Below are 19,735 nucleotides of genomic sequence, written 5' to 3'. Positions count from 1 at the left end.
AGAATGAGTGTTTACTTCCGCTTCCAAATTCGTAAATGTTAACCATAAAGGTCACAGGCCCTGAGGTATACTGAAGTACGCAGCACGATTGATAGTTGTTATATTATGAAAAACACCCGGCCAACGATGCAGTTATGTTGATACAACCAATCCTTCGAAATCTCCAAACTTAAGTCACACTGGGTGTGCTACTGGATAGAGGAGAAGGAGGAGGGAATTATTCACCTGATGGCGTAAACTCTAGCTGCGAATGCCTGATTATGATGATGCTGGTGCTTGTTGCTTAAAGGGGCCTAACATTTAGGTCATCGGCCCCTAATGGTACAAAAAGAGACGAAATATATTTACAATTTAGAAGTCCATAATCCTCACTGACAAGAATTCAAAACGCGAGGACGAAGAATGAATGGAAGAATGAATGAATGGATGGATATGAAGTTAAAACAATAAGTGGATCCGACCTGCAATGCTCCCACATTCCCTGAAAGGAGCGTAAAACAATAGTAAGCTTATTACTGACCAAGGGACTGCTTCTAAAGGGGTCCAAAATCCACGTTATCGGGTTATCGGACCCTCATAATGGTACTTATCGCTAGGAAAATATAACCATGTTATTTGTCATGGTGCGGTATTAATCAAAAGTAACGTAGACTCGCGGTGTTCCACACATTATGGTACTACTCAGAGGTAATGTAATGCGCACATGTAACACCGGCCTATGGTGTTTCTCACATTGCGGCGCCATTTACAGGCAACGCAAACCTATGGTGCCCCTCACGTCAGTGTACTAACCACAGGGACTCGTACTATCTCGTGGCATAATCAGGGTGTCGCTCATATAGTGGTACTAATCAGAGGTACTGTAAAACCCAGCCGGAAGCACACACTGTCGCTACTAATCGCAAACCTATTGTGGACCTAACATAATGTTACTACGCGCAAGTAAGAGCGACCAATGGTGTTCCCTACTTTATGGTACTAATTTCAAGTAGTCTCATGGTTCCATTACAATCATCCGTCGGTCGCGGCTCTTAGTCGCCTCTTACGACAGGCAGGGGATACCGTGCGTGTATTCTTCGTCTGCGTCCCCCACCCACAGGAGGTTGTGTGTTGGATCCGCGATAGCTACTTTATTTCGCTCAAGTCGCCGGTTAGGACCTATCCGCCACCTGGGAGTATCACCTCTCCCCCTGCTACGCCTGTAGTGCCTCATTAGTGGCCCACCGAGCTCTCATTCAAACTAGCTTTTTTAATTACCGAATTTTTGAAAGGTAACAAAGCAAGCAACATTTCTAGCAAGATTTGGCGAATTATTTTCAGTCTTCTTAAATCATTTGCCTTCACACACACACACACACACACACACACACACACACACACACACACACACACACACACACACACACACACACACACACACACACACACACACACACACACACACAGTAAATCATATTCTGGACACCAACAGAGAAACACAACGTTAGTAGGACTACACTATGATAGTGTTACCACATTACCGGTTCGATAGTCGCATGTTCGAGGTCGGTTCCGTTCCATGATCACTTACCTAGAACAAAGAAACAAAACTCAAGGTTACAAAGTGATAATTAAAGCAAACCACATCATGTGTTGATTTTGGTTAGTTATGCTTTATCTTTTCTCAAATTATGGTATATTTTCATTTTTGCTATACGATGCAAAATGGAATGCATATATTCTAAATACGAAGTTTATTTATTTCTTAGTATTTACGAGTTTTATGAATAACTTTCTTTCATATTTAAACGTAAATCAAATGCCGTATTAAAATAATGTATTTACCGAGTGAGTTGGCCGTGCAGTTCGGGGCGCGCAACCGTGAGCTTGCATCCGGGAGATAGTGGGTTCGAACCCCACTGTCTGCAGCGTTGAAGATGGTATTCCGTGGTTTCCCATTTTCACACCAGGCAAATGCTGGGGCTGTATCTTAATTAAGGCCACGGTTGCTTCCTTCCCATTCCTAGGCCTTTCCTATCCCATCATCGCCATAAGACCTTCTGTGTCGGTGCGACGTAAAACAAATAGGAAAAAAATTTAAAAAAATGGATGGATGGATGGATGGATGGATGGATGGATGGATGGATGGATGGATGGATGGATGGATGGATGGCCAGACAGTGTTACCTAGCAACCGTGCAGGCTATGTCTTATGGCTGGCGGTCATCTGAAATTATGTCCGACTCGTTGACTGAACGGTCAGCGTACTGGCCTTCGGTTCAAAGGGTCCCGGGTTCGATTCCCGGTCGGGTCGGGGATTTTAACCTTAATTGGTTAATTCCAATGGCACTGGGGCTGGGTGTATGTGTTGTCTTCATCATCATTTCATCCTCGTCATGACGCGCAGGTCGCCTACAGGATTCAAATAGAAAGACCTGCACCTGGCGAGCCGAACCCGTCCTGGAATATCCCGGCAATAAAAGCCATACGACATTTCATTTCATCTGACATTAAAAGCCGTTGATGGACGACCATGGCCGAGAGACATAGGCCTACATTATTTATGATCATTTGAGTTTATCACAGGAAAATATGTCACCATTTTTCTCTATTTTTTCGATAAAGTGAAACATATGGGAAATGCCAGTGATGTACGTGTGAATGTGTAAAGACCAAGAGCTGATAATTAACTCTAGGGAGAGTTGCTATGGAAACAAAAGCTTTGCACATCTACCTACAAAAATCTAATTAGTGGCATTCCACTTTCTGGCTTAAAATAGTATTTTAGGAAAATATCTTCGGTGATTTTCTTTTGAAATTCAATAGGTATTTTTTCCTTTATACACTGTCAGCTCGTACAATTCTCTTTTAGGCAGCGTTTAAATTTACGAACTGTTACTATGTAAGAATTGCTGCACATAACAATACAAACCCAGTCCCGCCGTGTTAGCAAACAAGGACTGCTAACCTGCCAAAGAAGTGATTCTCTTCTATTTAAAAAAAAAAATGTGCTCCCCACAGGTTAAGTCTGTCACAGCCGGAGATCGGCCTCTTTGTTTACAATATGCATCATTACAGTCCTGTGAAATTAAGAACATTCCGGACGCACAATCTGAGTTCTTTACATAATAAGACAGAAAATGGTAGAATTCTTGTTTCTCATTGTCTGGTCTTATGTCTGAAGAAGTTAAAAGCAGATGGCAGGACGAACTAAGAGAGGAGAGATACGCTGCACAATGTTTGAAAGTCGAAGACTTCCATCTCTACGGGAAGTTGAAGGAGTTTGGGTAAGTGAAGGGTCTGGTAAGTTTGGAGGCCGGTATGGAATCATCAACACAAATGCAGGCCACCAGCTGCAACTGTCATAATGCTACGTGGAATAATTTATTCGATGGCATGAGAATGGGAGGACGACGCAGACAGCAGCCATATGATCGCCAAATTCGAACTGTCAAACAAGAAAGCAAAGAATGCAAAGTCTGCGGACCTTGATCAAGTTTACACGGAGGGGCTATCATTAAGTGACAAACAGGCGGGAAAGCAGCGACATCTCTTTAACAAGGTGTTCGATACCGCCAACATGCCATCTGACTGGCTAATGACAAAAAGCGATTTCCGTTTCCTTCAGGCACTGAATTAACGCCACACTATGGAAACTTAGGATCGGAAAGGGCAAATTGAGGACCAACGTTTGTCCGGTTTGAAAATGAGAAACAAAACAAACAGCTATTTTTGAGGCTGCCAACGGTAGTGTTCGAAGTCACGATCTCCTGAACGGAAGGTCACAGTCACATGACGCATACCGTGTAGCCAGCGCTTTGACTGTGAACTTTCATAATAAAAATATCTTATTCTTATTCCATCATGCAGTACCTATTCCTGTTTTATGTCTCCCACATCAGAGTTGCCGAACCACTATCTGATATTTTACTTTGCGGATATCTTCTACCTTGCCTTCTAAGTTCGGTCATATCAGGCTCTGTCCTTTCGGAAGATGTGCCGAAACAGGCTGCTTTCCTGCATCTTACTAGAGAAATGTGGTGTTGGCGGAGGATGCTACGAATACCTTGGACGGAGAAAACATCTAACTCCTCCGTAACAGAAGAGCATGGTGTCCCTGGTGTCTTGTTAGACGGAAAACCCTGCAGTTCTCAGGACATGTATTACGGAGAGAAAATAGCCTTGAAGAACTCGTTGTTCAAGAAAGAGTGAAGGGTATCAGGCCACGTGGAAGACATCCCAGAAGATGGAGACCGAGCTCGATAGTTGCAGTCGCTTAAGTGCGGCCAGTATCCAGTATTCGGGAAATAGTAGGTTCGAACCCCACTGTCGGCAGCCCTGAAAATGGTTTTCCGTGGTTTCCCATTTTCACACCAGGCAAATGCTGGGGCTGTACCTTAATTAAGGCCACGGCCGCTTCCCACTCCTAGCCCTTCCCTGTCCCATCGTCGCCATAAGACCTATCTGTGTCGGTGTGACGTAAAGCAACTAGCAAAAAAAAGATGGAGAGACCAGATCAAAGACGCAACTCATGGACCTCTTCGAATGTAGACGACCGAAGACAATGGCGACTGCTGGTGGACACCGTCAAATAGTACAAGTAAGCATGAGATCACGATACTCAGACATGAGAAGACGAGAGAGCCATAACAACGCCCGGTATTAGCAGTTGCGACAAGGCACGGGATAATCGAATACAAAATAATCGCTTATTCGATTATTTATTCGAATGAATGAGGCAACTGAATAGTGAATGCTTTCGAAATAATGGAATGAAAAGTGATGTTTGAAGAGAGTTAATTCACTCATTTAGTTTCAACATTTGGAGATACGTTTGGAAAAATGGCGTATTTCTATTTTTCATAAGAGAAAAATTGATTCATGACGCATCCGAATATTCTATGCGATGAAACCGAATATTTGAAATTCGTCCGATTATTTTATTTGATTAATTATTCTATTATTTAAAGAATCAAATGCAGGTTATTCGAATATTAAAAGTATTCGATTATCCCATTGCTAGTAGCGACCATTCCGGGCAGAGCCAGTCACGACACAAAATTTATAGCCTAATAAGTTACTTTATAGCAACATAAAAGCTCTTTCAATTAGTGCCAATATGCCATAAGCACGTAACACTTCACGTGAAGGTCGCTGCACATTGTATAACTCGCAGTACTTTGCTAATGGAGGTAATAAACATCCACCAGTCGCAGTCTTCTGTACTGCCGAATGAGCGAGGTCAAGTTCTGGTGTAGTTCACTCGCCCACCATTCAGCAGACTGACATGTGCATCAAGTACTATCCGCGAAACTTTTAGCAACACTTCGGTTCCCTAGTGCTGAATCGGTAGACCTCGGTTATCTTCAAGATACGGACAGGCAACCTCTGACACCAAAAGTGAATCGATTATGCATCTGTCATCTGGCGGTGTAATCGAAAACTTCGAATACCATTGTTATTTTTACAATAAAGCAAATAAATATAGGGGGAAAATGAAATTTTGAAACCTACTGCAACGGCTGAGGAAAATTCAAGTAGCCTACATCGCATGAACATCTTCGAACGCCTACTTGGAAAAGAACACCACGGTCTATACACAGTGAGGCCGGAAAGACGTAGAAGAGTGCTGTGATGCAGGAAAGAGAAAATAAACCAGTTGCTCTTCCCCTCAGTAAGGCGATTGAACGATCTGCCACAAACGGGAAAATATGTTTCCACAGTTAAGAGAATTCATTTCCTGCATCTGCACGCACACATAGTAAAAAGACGTAGGCCGCTCTAACTATTCCATTATGATTGATATTATTGTGGATAATGATTAAAAATGTGTGTGTGTGTGTGTGTGTGTGTGTGTGTGTGTGTGTGTGTGTGACGCAACTGTGGGTTTGGAAAATTCATATCGATAACACTATCAATTCAATTCAGATTTCAATTCCATTCGGTTGGCAGTTCTACTGGAAGAGTTGATTTCCTTCCTTGCTCCTCACCCCCGTAAAACGAAGTGTCACTAGTGTTTCCAAGTAAAAATTCACGCGAAATCCAACTCACTGACGCCAGGATGGCGTATTTCAACACATCTTCAAATACCACGGGAGTGAGTCGGACTCGATCCCACCACCTTTGATTCAGAAAGCCAGCGCTCTTACACTGTCCGAACCACTCAGTCCGGCCTTCGAGAACGGGAAAAGGTCCAAAGAAAAGCAACAGCACGATTCGCTCTGGCTGATTTCCGACAAAAGAATAGTGTTATGAAAATGCTGCAAACTTCGTGCAGGGAAGACTTGGGAGTAAGGAGACGAGCTGCTCGACTAAGCGGTATGTTCTGTGTTATCAGTGGAGAGATTGCATGGAATGACATTAGTAGATCAATGCAGTTTTAAAAGTAGAAAAGATTATAAAATCATGAGGAGAAACTGAGACAAATACTAGTTTATACGAAGTTAAGTTTACGGTTCTTAGATCTAGAGAAGGCATATGATACAGTACGCAGGGAAAAATATGTTAGCCTATTGGGGGACTACGAGATTAAGGTCGTCATCATCATCATCATCATCATCATCATCATCATCATCAACTAAAGGCAATGCACTGTCAATGTAGCCACATCTGACGATCTTCTGCTAGCCTCTTCGTGTTGCTCTATAAACCACAGGCCAGTTCATGGACGGAGTTCCTGATGTATGACATACCTGGTCGTCCCCTGGGTCTCTTTCCCAGCACGTGTCCAAGGAACTTTGTTTCCTTCTTCGTTAACGTATTTAATAAACATCGATTCTCCTTTACGTTATTTAGAACAAGGTCATTTTTTTTAATCCACCCAACCTGTTTTTGTAATTCTTTTCCAAAACCACATTTCTGCAGCCTCAAGTTTTGTTTCTTCCTGTTTCCCTAATGTCCAGGTTTGGCATCCATACAGTAGCACAGTCCAAACTAAGGTCTTGAGAAATGATTTTCTGGTGTCCAAACTGAGATGGTAGCTTAGCAAGGAACCTTATTTCGGAAGGCTTATTTTGCTACCGCCAACGGCCGTAGCTGTGTTGAAACACCGCATCCCGTGGGATCTCCGAAGTTAAGCAACATTGGGCGTGGTCAAGATTTGGATGGGTTGCCACGCGCTGTTGGTGGGGAGTAAGGAAATGAAGTGAGCGGAAAGGAACTGGCCACCCTACCGTACGTAAACTCCGGTTCAGGCAGAATACACCCTTACCTTACCTCTAATGCTACCACTATTCTTTTTTTTTTTCTTCCGAAATGGACCAGTTCCCAGAGGTAATTCATCATCATCACTGTCTAAAGGCAATGCCTTGTCTATGCAACCATTCTTTCCTATCCTCAGCTCCTCATTTCATTTCATTTCATAATAAGAACCATAACGGAGACTCAGTGCTAAGTCTTGAAGGAAATTTTTCCTCGGTCGTCCTCGGCCTTTCTTCCCCGTGATTTTTCCTTCCAGCAGATTGGTAAGAAAGGCATTGAGTCGCAAGATGTGGCCAGTGAATTTAGCTCTTCTCCTTTGTATCTCTTCCCTTGAATTTCTTCTAGAACGCTTTTGTTTGTTCTCTTTTCAATCCATTTAATCTTTAGCATTCGTCTCCAGACGCATATCTCAAACTCTTCCACTCGTTTCCAATTACGATCTCTAATTTTCCAACATTCACAGCCACACTCCATACAAAGGGAATCATACATTTCTCCCTAATTCCAAAATCTAAATTTGCACAGCACGGCCTGTGTTTCTCGTCGGTCTCGACTGTAACATACAGATGAAGGACGGAACATCTACAGTTTTTAAGTGATATACTCTGTATGCGCCTGCAAAAATGACCATGTGCCGATGTTGTCGGATGAATACTGACCCGCAGCACATAAAGTACGAGGATTCATTTCGTATAATTCGCACAATATCGAAACTTAGATGAAAGACCCTTTCCGGTCAAAGTTTAAGTTTAAATATTCCACATCGCGCAACGACAATGTAATAGGTATATTCGTAAGAAATACAGGCTAATGTCATTAAAAATAATCCCTTTACAAACATCTGACATGGCAGTCACGTGGCCCATGAGTTTACTGTGCGTACCTGCGCAGTAAACAAAACCACAATCCAACGTTTATGATCATAAAGCTCTCTCACTGAAGACTGAAATAGCTTTACTGTCACTGATCCGTGTGTTTATCAGCCACTGTGTAATCAGATTTACGACCAGCCATCAGCGAATGAGAGCCGTGTGTGTATGTGATGTACAGAAACAGCCACTGATCGGCTGTAGAAGGCAATACGCCAACTGGGGATACCAAAACAATTAAGAAGCTTCGAGAAACATCTCGGCCATCTCGTGCTGCTGTCCAAGTGCTGGATTCAAGCCCAGTATTAAGAACAGGTTCGGCGCACCAGTGGGAAGTCATTTGTTTACATCCATGAAGTACGTTAGTCCACAACGGTTATTATTGCGGGATTGTTCGCTGGGCTGAAGTTGTGCGTATGGTGGCAGCAATGCATCCATCTCTATCACTGCCATATTCATGTCTTTACAGTTGGACTCAAAATTATGTAGACTCAAGTTTAATCCTCATAAATACTGAGCAACTACTCCGATCTAAACTTAAAATACACAAAAATACATATCCTTTCTTTCTACGTTTAAAAGTGATATATGATATATTCTTGTATATTTAATGGTCCAGATATTTTGATGGGATTGAAAAGAAAAGAACCTGTTTCTTCACCGCCTTCAGGCGGATCTCAAATTTAAAAACAACACGTACAATAAAACCCTGTCACGCAATCACAATCAAATGTTAGTACGGTGGAATATACTGTAGATCCACATGTTCGTAACAAGCTTCTGAAATTATCTGACTTTTATGTTTACTAAAGAATTTTTTTTTGCTAGTTGCTTTACGTCGCTCCGACACAGAGAGGTCTTATGGCGACGATGGGACAGGTAAGGGCTAGGAATGGGAAAGAAGCGGCCGTGGCCTTAAGATACAGCCCCATCATTTCCCCGGTGTGAAAATGGGTTACTAAAAAAAAAAACATGGTGCAACAGCCCCGAAGGGTCTTGGCCTACCAAGCGACCGCTGCTCAGCCAGAAGGCCTGCAGATTACGAGGTGTCGTGTGGTCAGTACAACGATTCCTCACGGCTGTTATTCTTGGCTTTCTAGACGGGGCCGCTATCTCAACGTCAGACAGCTCCTCAATTGTTATCACGTAGGCTCAGTGGACCTCGAACCAGCCCTCAGATGCAGGTAAAAAAACTCGCCCACCTGGCCGGGAATCGAACCCGGGGCCTCCGGGTAAGAGGCAGGCACGCTATCCCCACGCCGCGGGACCGGCTTTATCTTTACTAACAAAGACGTTATCAATTTAGTGAAGAAACCTTTCCTCAGTATCGGCAACTCTAGATGGAATCACTAAGCTTTGTTACAAGTGCTCCAATGAGTGTTTCCATAAAGAATAATGTAGAAAGCTTAGATCGATACGGTGACTTGTTAAGAATACTTCGGGCTACGTTGCAATAAAATCTGGTTATGATCGAAAGGTCATCCTCGCTTGTTCTAGCCTCCACACCGCCATTATTGGCTATTCCACTGCTAAATAACCGTGTTCATCAACTACCTCCATGAAAAGCCCAAGTTAACACATTAACTCTAACCAGGCATGCCGGAAGTAATTAGCAAGCGGATCACATGAATGAATTCTCAAACAACCTGCGTTATGAAAGGATTGTTTCCTTATTGCAGGCCGTGAGACTTCGATGACCCCAGGCAGGTCGGGCTAACCGCTGTTTCGAGCGTTACATCACCTTCTCTGCTTCCTCTTTTCGACCGGCAGGGAACTACATGACCACGATCACACAAACCGCGGTCTTGTATAAAAAAAAAAAAAAAAACTTCTCCGCTCGTGGGATATTCTTGGAAAATAGCTGTGGCTAATTAGACTGTAGTATCTGTCTAAACCGGAGGTAATCAAAAGTGGGTTCACTAGCCAATAGTATACAAACCGATCTAATTCTTCTCAAAGTTGTAAACCGTATGACAGTGTACAATTTCGAAACGAAATACTGTAAGATACTGACCCGCAATACAAATATTATTCTTCACATTCTGTATCTTATCACAGTGCACAAATTATTGCTAAAGAGAACACGTTGAAGGAGAACACAGAACAGCATTTTAACTCTCCAGGTTCATCACGGTATGAAGAGCGGGGGGGGGGGGGGGGTTATTCTACCCGAAGGCAGGTCCGAACCTCCGCAGAAGTGTGCCTGAGCAGGAGTTTACGCACGGTAGAGTTGGCCAGTTCCTTTGCGCTCCTCAATTCCCTTACCCCCACCAACAGCGAGTGGCAACCCATCCAAATCTTGACCACGCCCAATATTGCTTAACTTAGGAGATCTCACGGGACCCGGTGTTTCAATACGGCTATGGTGTGAAGAGAACTATTAAATTAAATGAAACTTTGAACAACACTGACCCACAATATATTTCTTCTCCAGACTCATATGTTCTATTACAGCGTACAATTTCTTAAACTAAACTATGAAATATATTAACCCGTAATACAATTCTTCACTGGATTCTACTTCCTATTACAGTGCAACATAGGTACACCTTGAAATAGGCTATACTGGCCCGCATTACTATTATTCTCAGAGTTACGTATCCGATAACAGAGTACAGAAAATCTTCAAACTAAAGGAAAAATGAAATGAAATGGCGCATGGCTTCTAGTGCCGGGATCGTCCGAGGACATGTTCGGCTCACCAGATGCAGGTCTTATGATTTGACTCCCGTTGGCGACCTGCGCGTCGTGATGAGGATGAAATTATGATGAAGACGACACATACACCCAGACCCCGTGCCAGCGAAATTAACCAATTAAGGTTAAAATTCCCGACCCTGCCGGGAATCGAACCGGGGACCCCTGTGACCAAAGGCCAGCACACTAAAACTAAAGGAATATTCTATAGATATTAACCCGCTGCACAATAATTCTTCTCTGTTCTATATCCTACTATCCCACCGCTGTGTAAAACGTAATTTCCAAACTGAAGTACACTTTGAAAGATACTGATCTGCGTAACAAATCGTCCTTGTCGTTGCTGTTGGTATGTTAAAGATCTATCACACGCCAGACCTAAATCACTCCCTTAATTCGGAAATTATCTTTACACTGGGATAGGATATAGAACCTGAATGAAAAATACATTACCGAGCAAGTAGCTTTGCGGTTTGGATTACGCAGGTATACGCTTGCATTCGGCAGATATTAGGTTCGAACCTCACTGTCGGTAGCCCTGAAGATGGTTTTCCGTGGTTTCCCCATTTTCATACCAGGCAAATGTTGAGGATGTACCTTAATTAAGGCCACAGTCGCTTCCTCCCCACACCTAGTCCTTTCGCTTCCCATCGTCGACCTTTTTGTGGCGGTGCGACGTAAAGCAAACTGTAAAAACGTAATAATAAAAAAAAAGTATTGAGGGTCGGTATACTTCATAGTTTTCTGCCCCCAGAAATTCACGTGGCATTCATTTCTGGTGTAGGCTGGGTGAACCTCAGGGTTATTGCACCTCCGGAAGTGCAAATCTAGTTTCTGAAATTAACAGAAAATCAAACCCACGTTCTTCTGGGAATAGTTCACATCACAGCCTGCAAGAACACATCGAGAATCTGTACTCTAAAGCCCCTCTTTGATAACATGTCTCTCAGTCATTGGCCATCCATCAATACTTTATATCACAGCCTGCACTGTTGTCAGAGAACATCTCGCCACACATTCTGCATCGCTAATTTCGTCTCGCAAATTTTCAGATGACCCCCGGCCATGAGACATAGTTATGTCAAAAATTACAGGCTTGCTACAATCTCGATGATGGGGAAGGTTCTGGTCTTGCTGGAATCATCTTCAGCGAACAGGTTGTTGAATTAAGTGGTCCCTAGTATGCTGTTCTCCGCATGTTGAGCCCCCATGATACAATCTACGACTGCCTCGTCCGTAATACGTAACCACAGTCGGCGATTTGTGCTCACCAACTCCAGGTCTAACGAAGTCGCAGGTTGGCAACGCTGGTCAGCATAAAGAACACGGTTAAGGTTCATTTACAATTCTATTGGCAATTAGCAACTCTTGATGGGGAATAATAAGCAAGTGGAGTGGAATTAATTACTGGCCGTAAACAAATTACATTCACTCTTCAAAGTATGTGTCGTGACTCAGTCAAGATCGATGTGAGAGTTGATTTGGGCGCGTTCATTGGTCAAAACAGTTGTGACAAAATGAGCAATGGTGTAACGTCACTGGGTACCACTGGCCGACAAGAACATGTAACGTGCGTTCTCCTTGGGCACTATTTGTCCAAAGAGATCGATTCAGACTTCCTTATTACTTGTGTTTAACGAAGAACCAAGTTTACATAATTTGCTCGTTGTACTTCGCCGCTCTAACAAAAATAGATTTCTGGCGACACTAGTATAGGATATAGCTAAGACTGAGAACGCAGCGGCTCTGGCCGTATTTAAACCTTTCCTGTATCAATTCTCAGGCGCCTGTATGCCTCATTCACTAAAACTTCACTTCCATTACCGCTTAAAGATTCTATATCACTTTCGTGATGTATACTGAATTCGGTTTTTGTATTTCTACTCAAGGACGTCATCATCAGAACATACAGGGCTGATCGACAACCACGATTGTTGAAATTTTGCCCTGATTTCATTTCCTAAGCTTTCTTCATTCTACAGCATGCTAGTACAGGCAATGCGGAAACTCTAAAACTTCCAGAAGACTTGAACATGGCAGATACCGATAGTTCTTATGGTTTCGGGCGCTAGGAGCAGGAATGGGTTTAGATAATACATGCCCAATATTTTCACAACGCAAAACGGAAGGAAACTTGCATATTTACGTGACTATCGATAACATGATCACATCATCATTGAATTATAGAGAAAGTAATTAGAATTAATCCTAAAAACAAAAGGGAGTTATCGTATTCGTGAAATCACTTAATTATTCCTATGGTAGTTGCTATAGCACCAATAGCGCCAGTCAAAGGGCTATTCATTTCAAAATTCCCCGTGCATTTTCTTGGATTTTGAACCGCAGCTGCCTTCGTGAGAAACCAGTGATAAATCGCAGCCACATTTGTCTAGCGTGAAAATGGAATACCACGGACAAACATCATCATGGATACCTACTATGGCAGTGGTTCTCAAAATGTGCGCCGTGGCTGTCAAGGGCGCCACACCGAGATGGTTCTCACTGCTATATTGAGCCAAGTGTCGATCTTCATCATGCGAGATCACCGTTGTAGAGCGGAGTACAATATTCGGCTGCGGGGAACACAAAGCTGATCGCAGGAGTTCCGAACGTGTCAGCTGTTGCTTCCCAATTGGTGCCGCAGAATTTAAAAAAAAAAGATTATTTCGAGTGCTTAATTTCCGAGATATAATTTGAAGATGCGTCTTCAAAGATCCTATCCAGTGTCAATCCAACATATTTTGGGTGACTGCCATAGGGATACATTGCACTGTTCATATGAACTTCCAGTTCATAATCTGCTTATATAGTGTTTATAAGTAGCCGTCTGTTTTGTAAAGATTTTGTATGAGTCTTCACTGGATGAAATATATATGTAGTTTGTTAAGGTCAGCAGTTCAGAGTGTTCGCAGCAATTTTGAGCTCCTTATGTTGGTCAGTATAACCGAACTTCTTTGCACTGGTTTCAGGTGAATGTGAAATATAGATACTGAAAAGTACAGGAGAGAGTACAGATCCCTGAGGAATGCCATTATTTAGTTTCCTTCGTTTGTTTATTACATTACCGTGCAGGGCTCTCATTTACCCCCGTCTGGTATTGCTTGGACGTACTTCCACTTACGTCAGTCTCCTCAGTTTCGTCATTCTTACCCCATCCCCCTTGATCAACTCATTTTCTTTTACAATCTCGACGGTATTAAGTTTGCCAGGCCTTAGGGGTATTTCAGTTTCACGCCCCTCATTTGTAGACACTTTCATTTTTCGAAGAGTCGTGCCTCTTCCATTGTTTTACCATTGGATTTACATCGCACCGATATAGATAGAAATAGGAAAGGACTAGTAGTGGGAAGAAAGTGGCCGTGGCCTTAATTATGGTACAACCCCAGCATTTACCTCGTCTGAAAATGAAAAAAACACGATAAACCATCTTCAGGCTTGCCAACAATAGGCTTCGAACCCAGTATCTCCCGAATACAAACTCACAGCTGCGCGCTCCTAACTACTCAGCTAAGTCTCCACTCTCCCAAACTGAGAACCCTTGGAGCCCTTTCAGACGCGTATTTCGACTAGCGTCAACGTGTCTATTCTACGCCCCATCCAACACGACATTTTTCCGAGCAACGTGATGGATAAGCGAACATAGGCAAGTGAAAGCCTCAGCACTAAGTTTTGCATCCTTGAAGTGAACGTTCAGGAATGAAAAACAATCACCATTATCTTAAAGTTATGGTGGCCATAAATCACCTCTCATAACACAGTATTACGTTTGCTCTAGCAGGATCAGCTCGCCGAGAATGCGTGATCAAGCTTCTATGGCAACTGTCCTAGCCTCAACGTGATCTGGCTACATCACACTGGCATCCGGTAACTAATACCAGCGGAGTTTGTGTTCGTACGGCCATCAACTGTGCGCTACAAATGCTCGACCTAACTTGACACAGACATGCCAAAAGTCATGTGATAGCAGAATTTTAAGGTAACGGTTGCTGGTGCCATCCTACCGTGACGTCTTCTATCTATCAAATGCTTTCATTCCCCACCCTGAAGGGGTGGGGCGGGCCACCTAGAGGGTGTCGCCCTCTCTCTGGCCAAGAGATGCGGGCAGGTTGGGGAGATGTGAGGGAAGAAGGAGGTGGGTAAGGACTTGAAGAAGTAGGAGATGGGAGAGGATTTGCGTCTTGTCTAAGTGCTGGTATATAAGACTTTATTGATATTTTGGTGAGTTTTACAATGCAGACTGATGGATGAGGTGATACAATTCTTAAAGATGAGTATGATGTGCCTAAGTCGGTCGGACGTAGGGTTCGGGGTAGCTATGGGAGGTTAGGAACTGGAGGGTGGTGGTGATGTTATGGAGAGATAGAATGAGGAGGCGAAGAAGGTCGTATGTTTGGAGAGGTAGAGGGATGGGTCCAGTTGGGAGAGGGAACGGAGTTTGTTGTAGATATGGGGGAACACAGGGGAGAGTTGGCTGGGGGCGGCGGTGTGAATTGATCGATGGTTGGGGGTTTCGTGGAGGTAGGGGTGGGGTGTGGGAGGGCTCTACTCGATGGCGGCGACCATAGACTTGTGCGCCAGTACTGATGAGGTGCTGGGCGTCTTCTTTACTGGGCATCTGGAGGCGCATCATGAAAGTAGGTCCATGGCTGTTGTAAATTCTGATGGCTCTAAGTACATTGACTCCAGTTTTCCGTAGTTCTTGGATTATGTTTTGCTCGGTAACTTCTGGAGATATCCCACGTAGTACACAGCTGAAGACGGCTGGTGGGGGCGTCTGTTGTTGGTTTGCTGGTGGTGAGACTGCGGCGTCCGGCGGAAATTGCAGTGGTGGGGTGGCTGGGGTCTGCTGGGATGATGACATTACTGGGGATGGGTGGGAAGTTGTGACGGTGGTGAATATGTCTGGGGAGGGGGTACAAGTTGACGGAGTTATGGTTGTGAGGGTAGTAGTAGTTGTTGTTGTTGTGGGTAAGGTTGGTAGGGGCGATGGGGGCACCTGGATGATGGGGATGTGATAAGGGTCGGCTTTTATTTGGTTCAGGATGCATGGGGGGGTTGGCACCACTGCGTAGGTTTTATTATGGATGTTTCCTCCGGTGGTGAACAGGCGGCGTTGGGCTGCTTCTCCTTCTAGTTGGACTAAAACGTGAGTAGATGGTGCTGCGGTCTGACCGTCCTGTAGTCTGAAGGCGTTGAGAACTGGAACGTCGTCTGCTTGGAGGTCTTCAAATATGTGATCTTCGGGAATGTGGAGTTCCACGCCAGGGATGAGGCAGTAGGTCATGATGAGGATAGGCGACTGCCAACTAGGCGTCTGCCTGTTTGTGTTTATAGTGGGCCGACTGAGTGAGCTGTTAAAGATGATGGCCACCCAGCCGAAAAATTTCGGGCGTGTGTTATGTGTTTTCCCCTCTCCAACCAGAGCAGGTGTTCCTATTCCCAGAGCTCCTCCGTGACGTCTTTGAATTACCCAGACCTGTACCAGGTGTCATCTCGCATCTCAAGAGAGAGAAAGTTTAAACACTTTTGTGTTGATCGTGGCAAGGCGAAGTGAATTATCGTCTGTCGAACGGGGCACGATGGTAGCAGCCAGACGGATGAAACATTCTGTTTTGGAAGTTGTGCGGACATTCAACATTATCAGCCACAGTGAACAGCGCAGTGGACGACCTCTAATGTTAAATGATCGCAATCAGTAGCGTCTGGCTGGAATTGTGCGTGTGGCAACAGTCAAGCCACACTGGCTCAAACTACATCCACATACAAGGCAGGAAGTGCCAGACGCATATCCAGCAGGTTGTTTAACGTCAGTGGGATATGGGAGCAGAAGATCTACCAGAGTTAACACCACGACACGGGGCACAGCGTGTGACATTGCTAATTGGACCCTGGGGGACTGGTGACATGTAGCTTGGTTTCCATGAATCATTGTTCCAGTTGTTTCGAGCTGATAGTAGGGTTCGGATAAGGCGTAGGTCCTATGAAGTCATAGACCCAAGCTGTCACCAATGCACCATACAGACTGGTGATACGCATTATGGGCTGGATTCGCTGATCCACCTGAACAGGTTGAACTGCTTGGTGACCACTTGCGGCCCTTCATGAACTTACGACGATGAGATTCTCCAGCACGATAATGCACCGTGTCATTGTGTCCAGCTTGTTCAGAACTGGCTCGAGGAGCGTTCTGAAGAATTCCAATGACTACTGGAGCCACCAGGCTCACCTGATATGAACCCTGTCGAGCATTTTTGCGACGTAAAAGGACTATTGTAGGACAAAATTCGGGCATCTCGGTGTCTCCGAAAACCGAAAGAAACAGTTATCGGATCTAAAACTAATATACTAACATTCATCGTTCTCATTCTTACCTCCCCTCACGCAAGTTCATATGGAGTGAAAATCCACAGCCTGAATCCAGTCATGCGACCGGGTCAGGAATGCAATGAATCAAGCCCCATCTAGCGGCGAAGATAGGAAGTGTGTCGACTGCCGAAGCCTGTCACACTTCTATGGGGCAGTTATTAACGACTAACCGGGCGAGTTGGCCGTGCGGTTAGGTGCGCGCAGCTGTGAGCTTGCATCCAGAAGATAGTCGGTTCGGCAGCGCTGAAGATGATTGTCCGTGGGTTCCCATTTTCACATCGGGCAAATGCTGGGGCTGTTACCTTAGTGAAGGCCACGGCCGCTTCCTTTCCATTCCTAGGACTTTCCTATATCATCGTCACGATAAGACCTATCTGTGTCGGTGCGACGTAAAGCAAATAACAAAATAATAATAATAATAATAATAATAATAATAATAATAATAATGACTGACAGATAAAATTAAACTATATTCGAGAGAGTTACTAGAATGAAAGATGACAGGGAAAACCGGAGTACCCGGAGAAAAATCTGCCCCGCCTCCGCTTTGTCCACGTGGAGTGACCGGGTTTCGAACCAAGGAACCCAGAGGTGAGAGGCCGGCGCGCTGCCACTTGAGACACGGAGGATCTCACGGAAGTTCATATCCAACAAGCAAACTTATCAGAATATAAAAGACTCCATTAAAATATTATAGAAAACATTTTCTCTTTTGCTTCGGTCAAATAGGGTATCGAAAGATTTTAAGGTTTCAACCCACCCTTATGACGTGCATGCATTTCCCCCTCCATTGAGTCTCCTGTCGATCAGTCATATCGTGTTTCATTCTTCGTTGATTCGCATCGACAGCGGGTGAAGGCCGCATTTGACTGAAGCGAAGAGAATGTCCACACAGGAAATAACTTTCAATACCAATTACGCTAATGTTATGCAAACCTTCACATTTCCTAGCCAGTTTGTCCGGTCGATTCTCACTCACTGTATTACTGGGCGTTTTACATGGATATACCCTTCCTTTGTCCTGATGCCATGACGGGAAATCTATATGCGTACACAAAACAATCACCACCATCGTCCCCTCACCAACGAGGATATGAGGACTGAATAATAATAATAATAATAATAATAATAATAATAATAATAATAATAATAATAATATAATAAGGTGAAGTTCCACGGATGTCTCTCGCATTCCTTTGACATCAAAACAGGAGTCCGACAAGGTGATGAGCTATCCCCGATACTCTTCAACTGTGTTCTTGAAAAGATCATCAGAACCTGGCGGGTGAGATTACAAGAAACCAACTACAGTCCATTGAGAATAGGAACCAAATCCAAGGGGATCGCAACAGACTGCTTAGCATTTGCCGATGATATTGCTGTTCTCTCAAACGACATAGAAACCGCTAGAGCTCAAGTTGAAATTTTAAAGGAAATTGCCGAAAAAATTGGTTTGCAGATATCGTTTGAGAAAACAGAAGTAATGACTAACATCAAAGAGGCTCCACCAAAACTCCATACAAAATACGGGGACATCACCCGAGTAGACAAATTCAAATACCTGGGAGAGATCATCATGAAAAATGGACTGGACAAAGAAGCACTTCAGGAGCGAGTACGCAAACTGGAAATAGCCTACCAAACATCCCGCACAATCTACAACAAAAAGTGCCTTTCCCAAAACACCAAGATACGTCACTATGAAACAGTTCTGAAGCCAGTAGTTCTATAGGCAGCCGAAACCCTGTCTCTAAATGCCAACAAAGGACTGCTTGAAGAACTGGAGAAAAGAGAATACAAAATTGTGAGAGGAATCTTGGGATCAAAGTACAGAAATGGAATCCATCAAAAGAGATCCAACAAGGAAGTCTACAGCAAAATAGAGAAAATTACCGACACAATCAGAAAAAGACGGGCACGATTTTACGGTCATCTGAAAAGAATGGACGGAAGAAAATTAACTAAAGAAATCTTTCACTTTTTTTGATTCAAACCCCAAAACCACAATTGCCTGGTTTAGAAATACCAAAGAAGACCTGCAAATGCTACATATCTCAGCTGAAGACGCCCTTAACAGAGATGTCTTCCGCAAGAAAATATCGACGAACGGGCTAAACCGAGACGAGCAACCGAAGAGAAGACACGGTGCCCCTTGGACAGAGGCCCACTCACAAAGAATGTGGGAAATTTGGACTCTAAAGAAGGCCAAGTTCAGTGTCAAATGCAACAAGACTTAACGTGGTCCTTGATGGCCCCAGCGAATTATATAATAATAATAATAATAATAATAATAATAATAATAATAATAATAATAATAATAATACAAAGATTGATATAGACGTCGGCATTACCATGAGCTGTATACCACCACCAGCAGCCGGCCCTGCAGCCAGTATACTCTGACCTGCAGCAGCTGGATGACCAAACACAGTAGTTCCTCCAGGATGACTTTGAACTGGTGTCAACACATTCTGAAGCTGCAGCTGTCTTGAGAAGATCTTTAAAATAGGTAAAGATAATAAGACCCAGCCAACTTGGCTGAAGGAGCTGGAAAGGGACACACCTACAGGAGACGGCGATCACTTATGAACATATAAAAGAACACAACCCGCTCAGGAGGAAAC

General features: G+C 43.9%; 1 protein-coding gene across 2 annotated transcripts in view; it reads right to left on the bottom strand.

Annotated features, from left to right (window-relative positions):
* LOC136876209 (cell growth regulator with RING finger domain protein 1) overlaps positions 1-19,735 on the bottom strand; it is a 464,094-nt gene that overhangs the window by 152,225 nt on the left and 292,134 nt on the right. The gene's annotated exons all lie outside the window — the stretch shown is intronic.

Source organism: Anabrus simplex, chromosome 12 (assembly GCF_040414725.1).
Source record: "Anabrus simplex isolate iqAnaSimp1 chromosome 12, ASM4041472v1, whole genome shotgun sequence".
NCBI lineage: Eukaryota > Metazoa > Arthropoda > Insecta > Orthoptera > Tettigoniidae > Anabrus > Anabrus simplex.
This window is presented reverse-complemented; position numbering and strand designations above follow the sequence as displayed.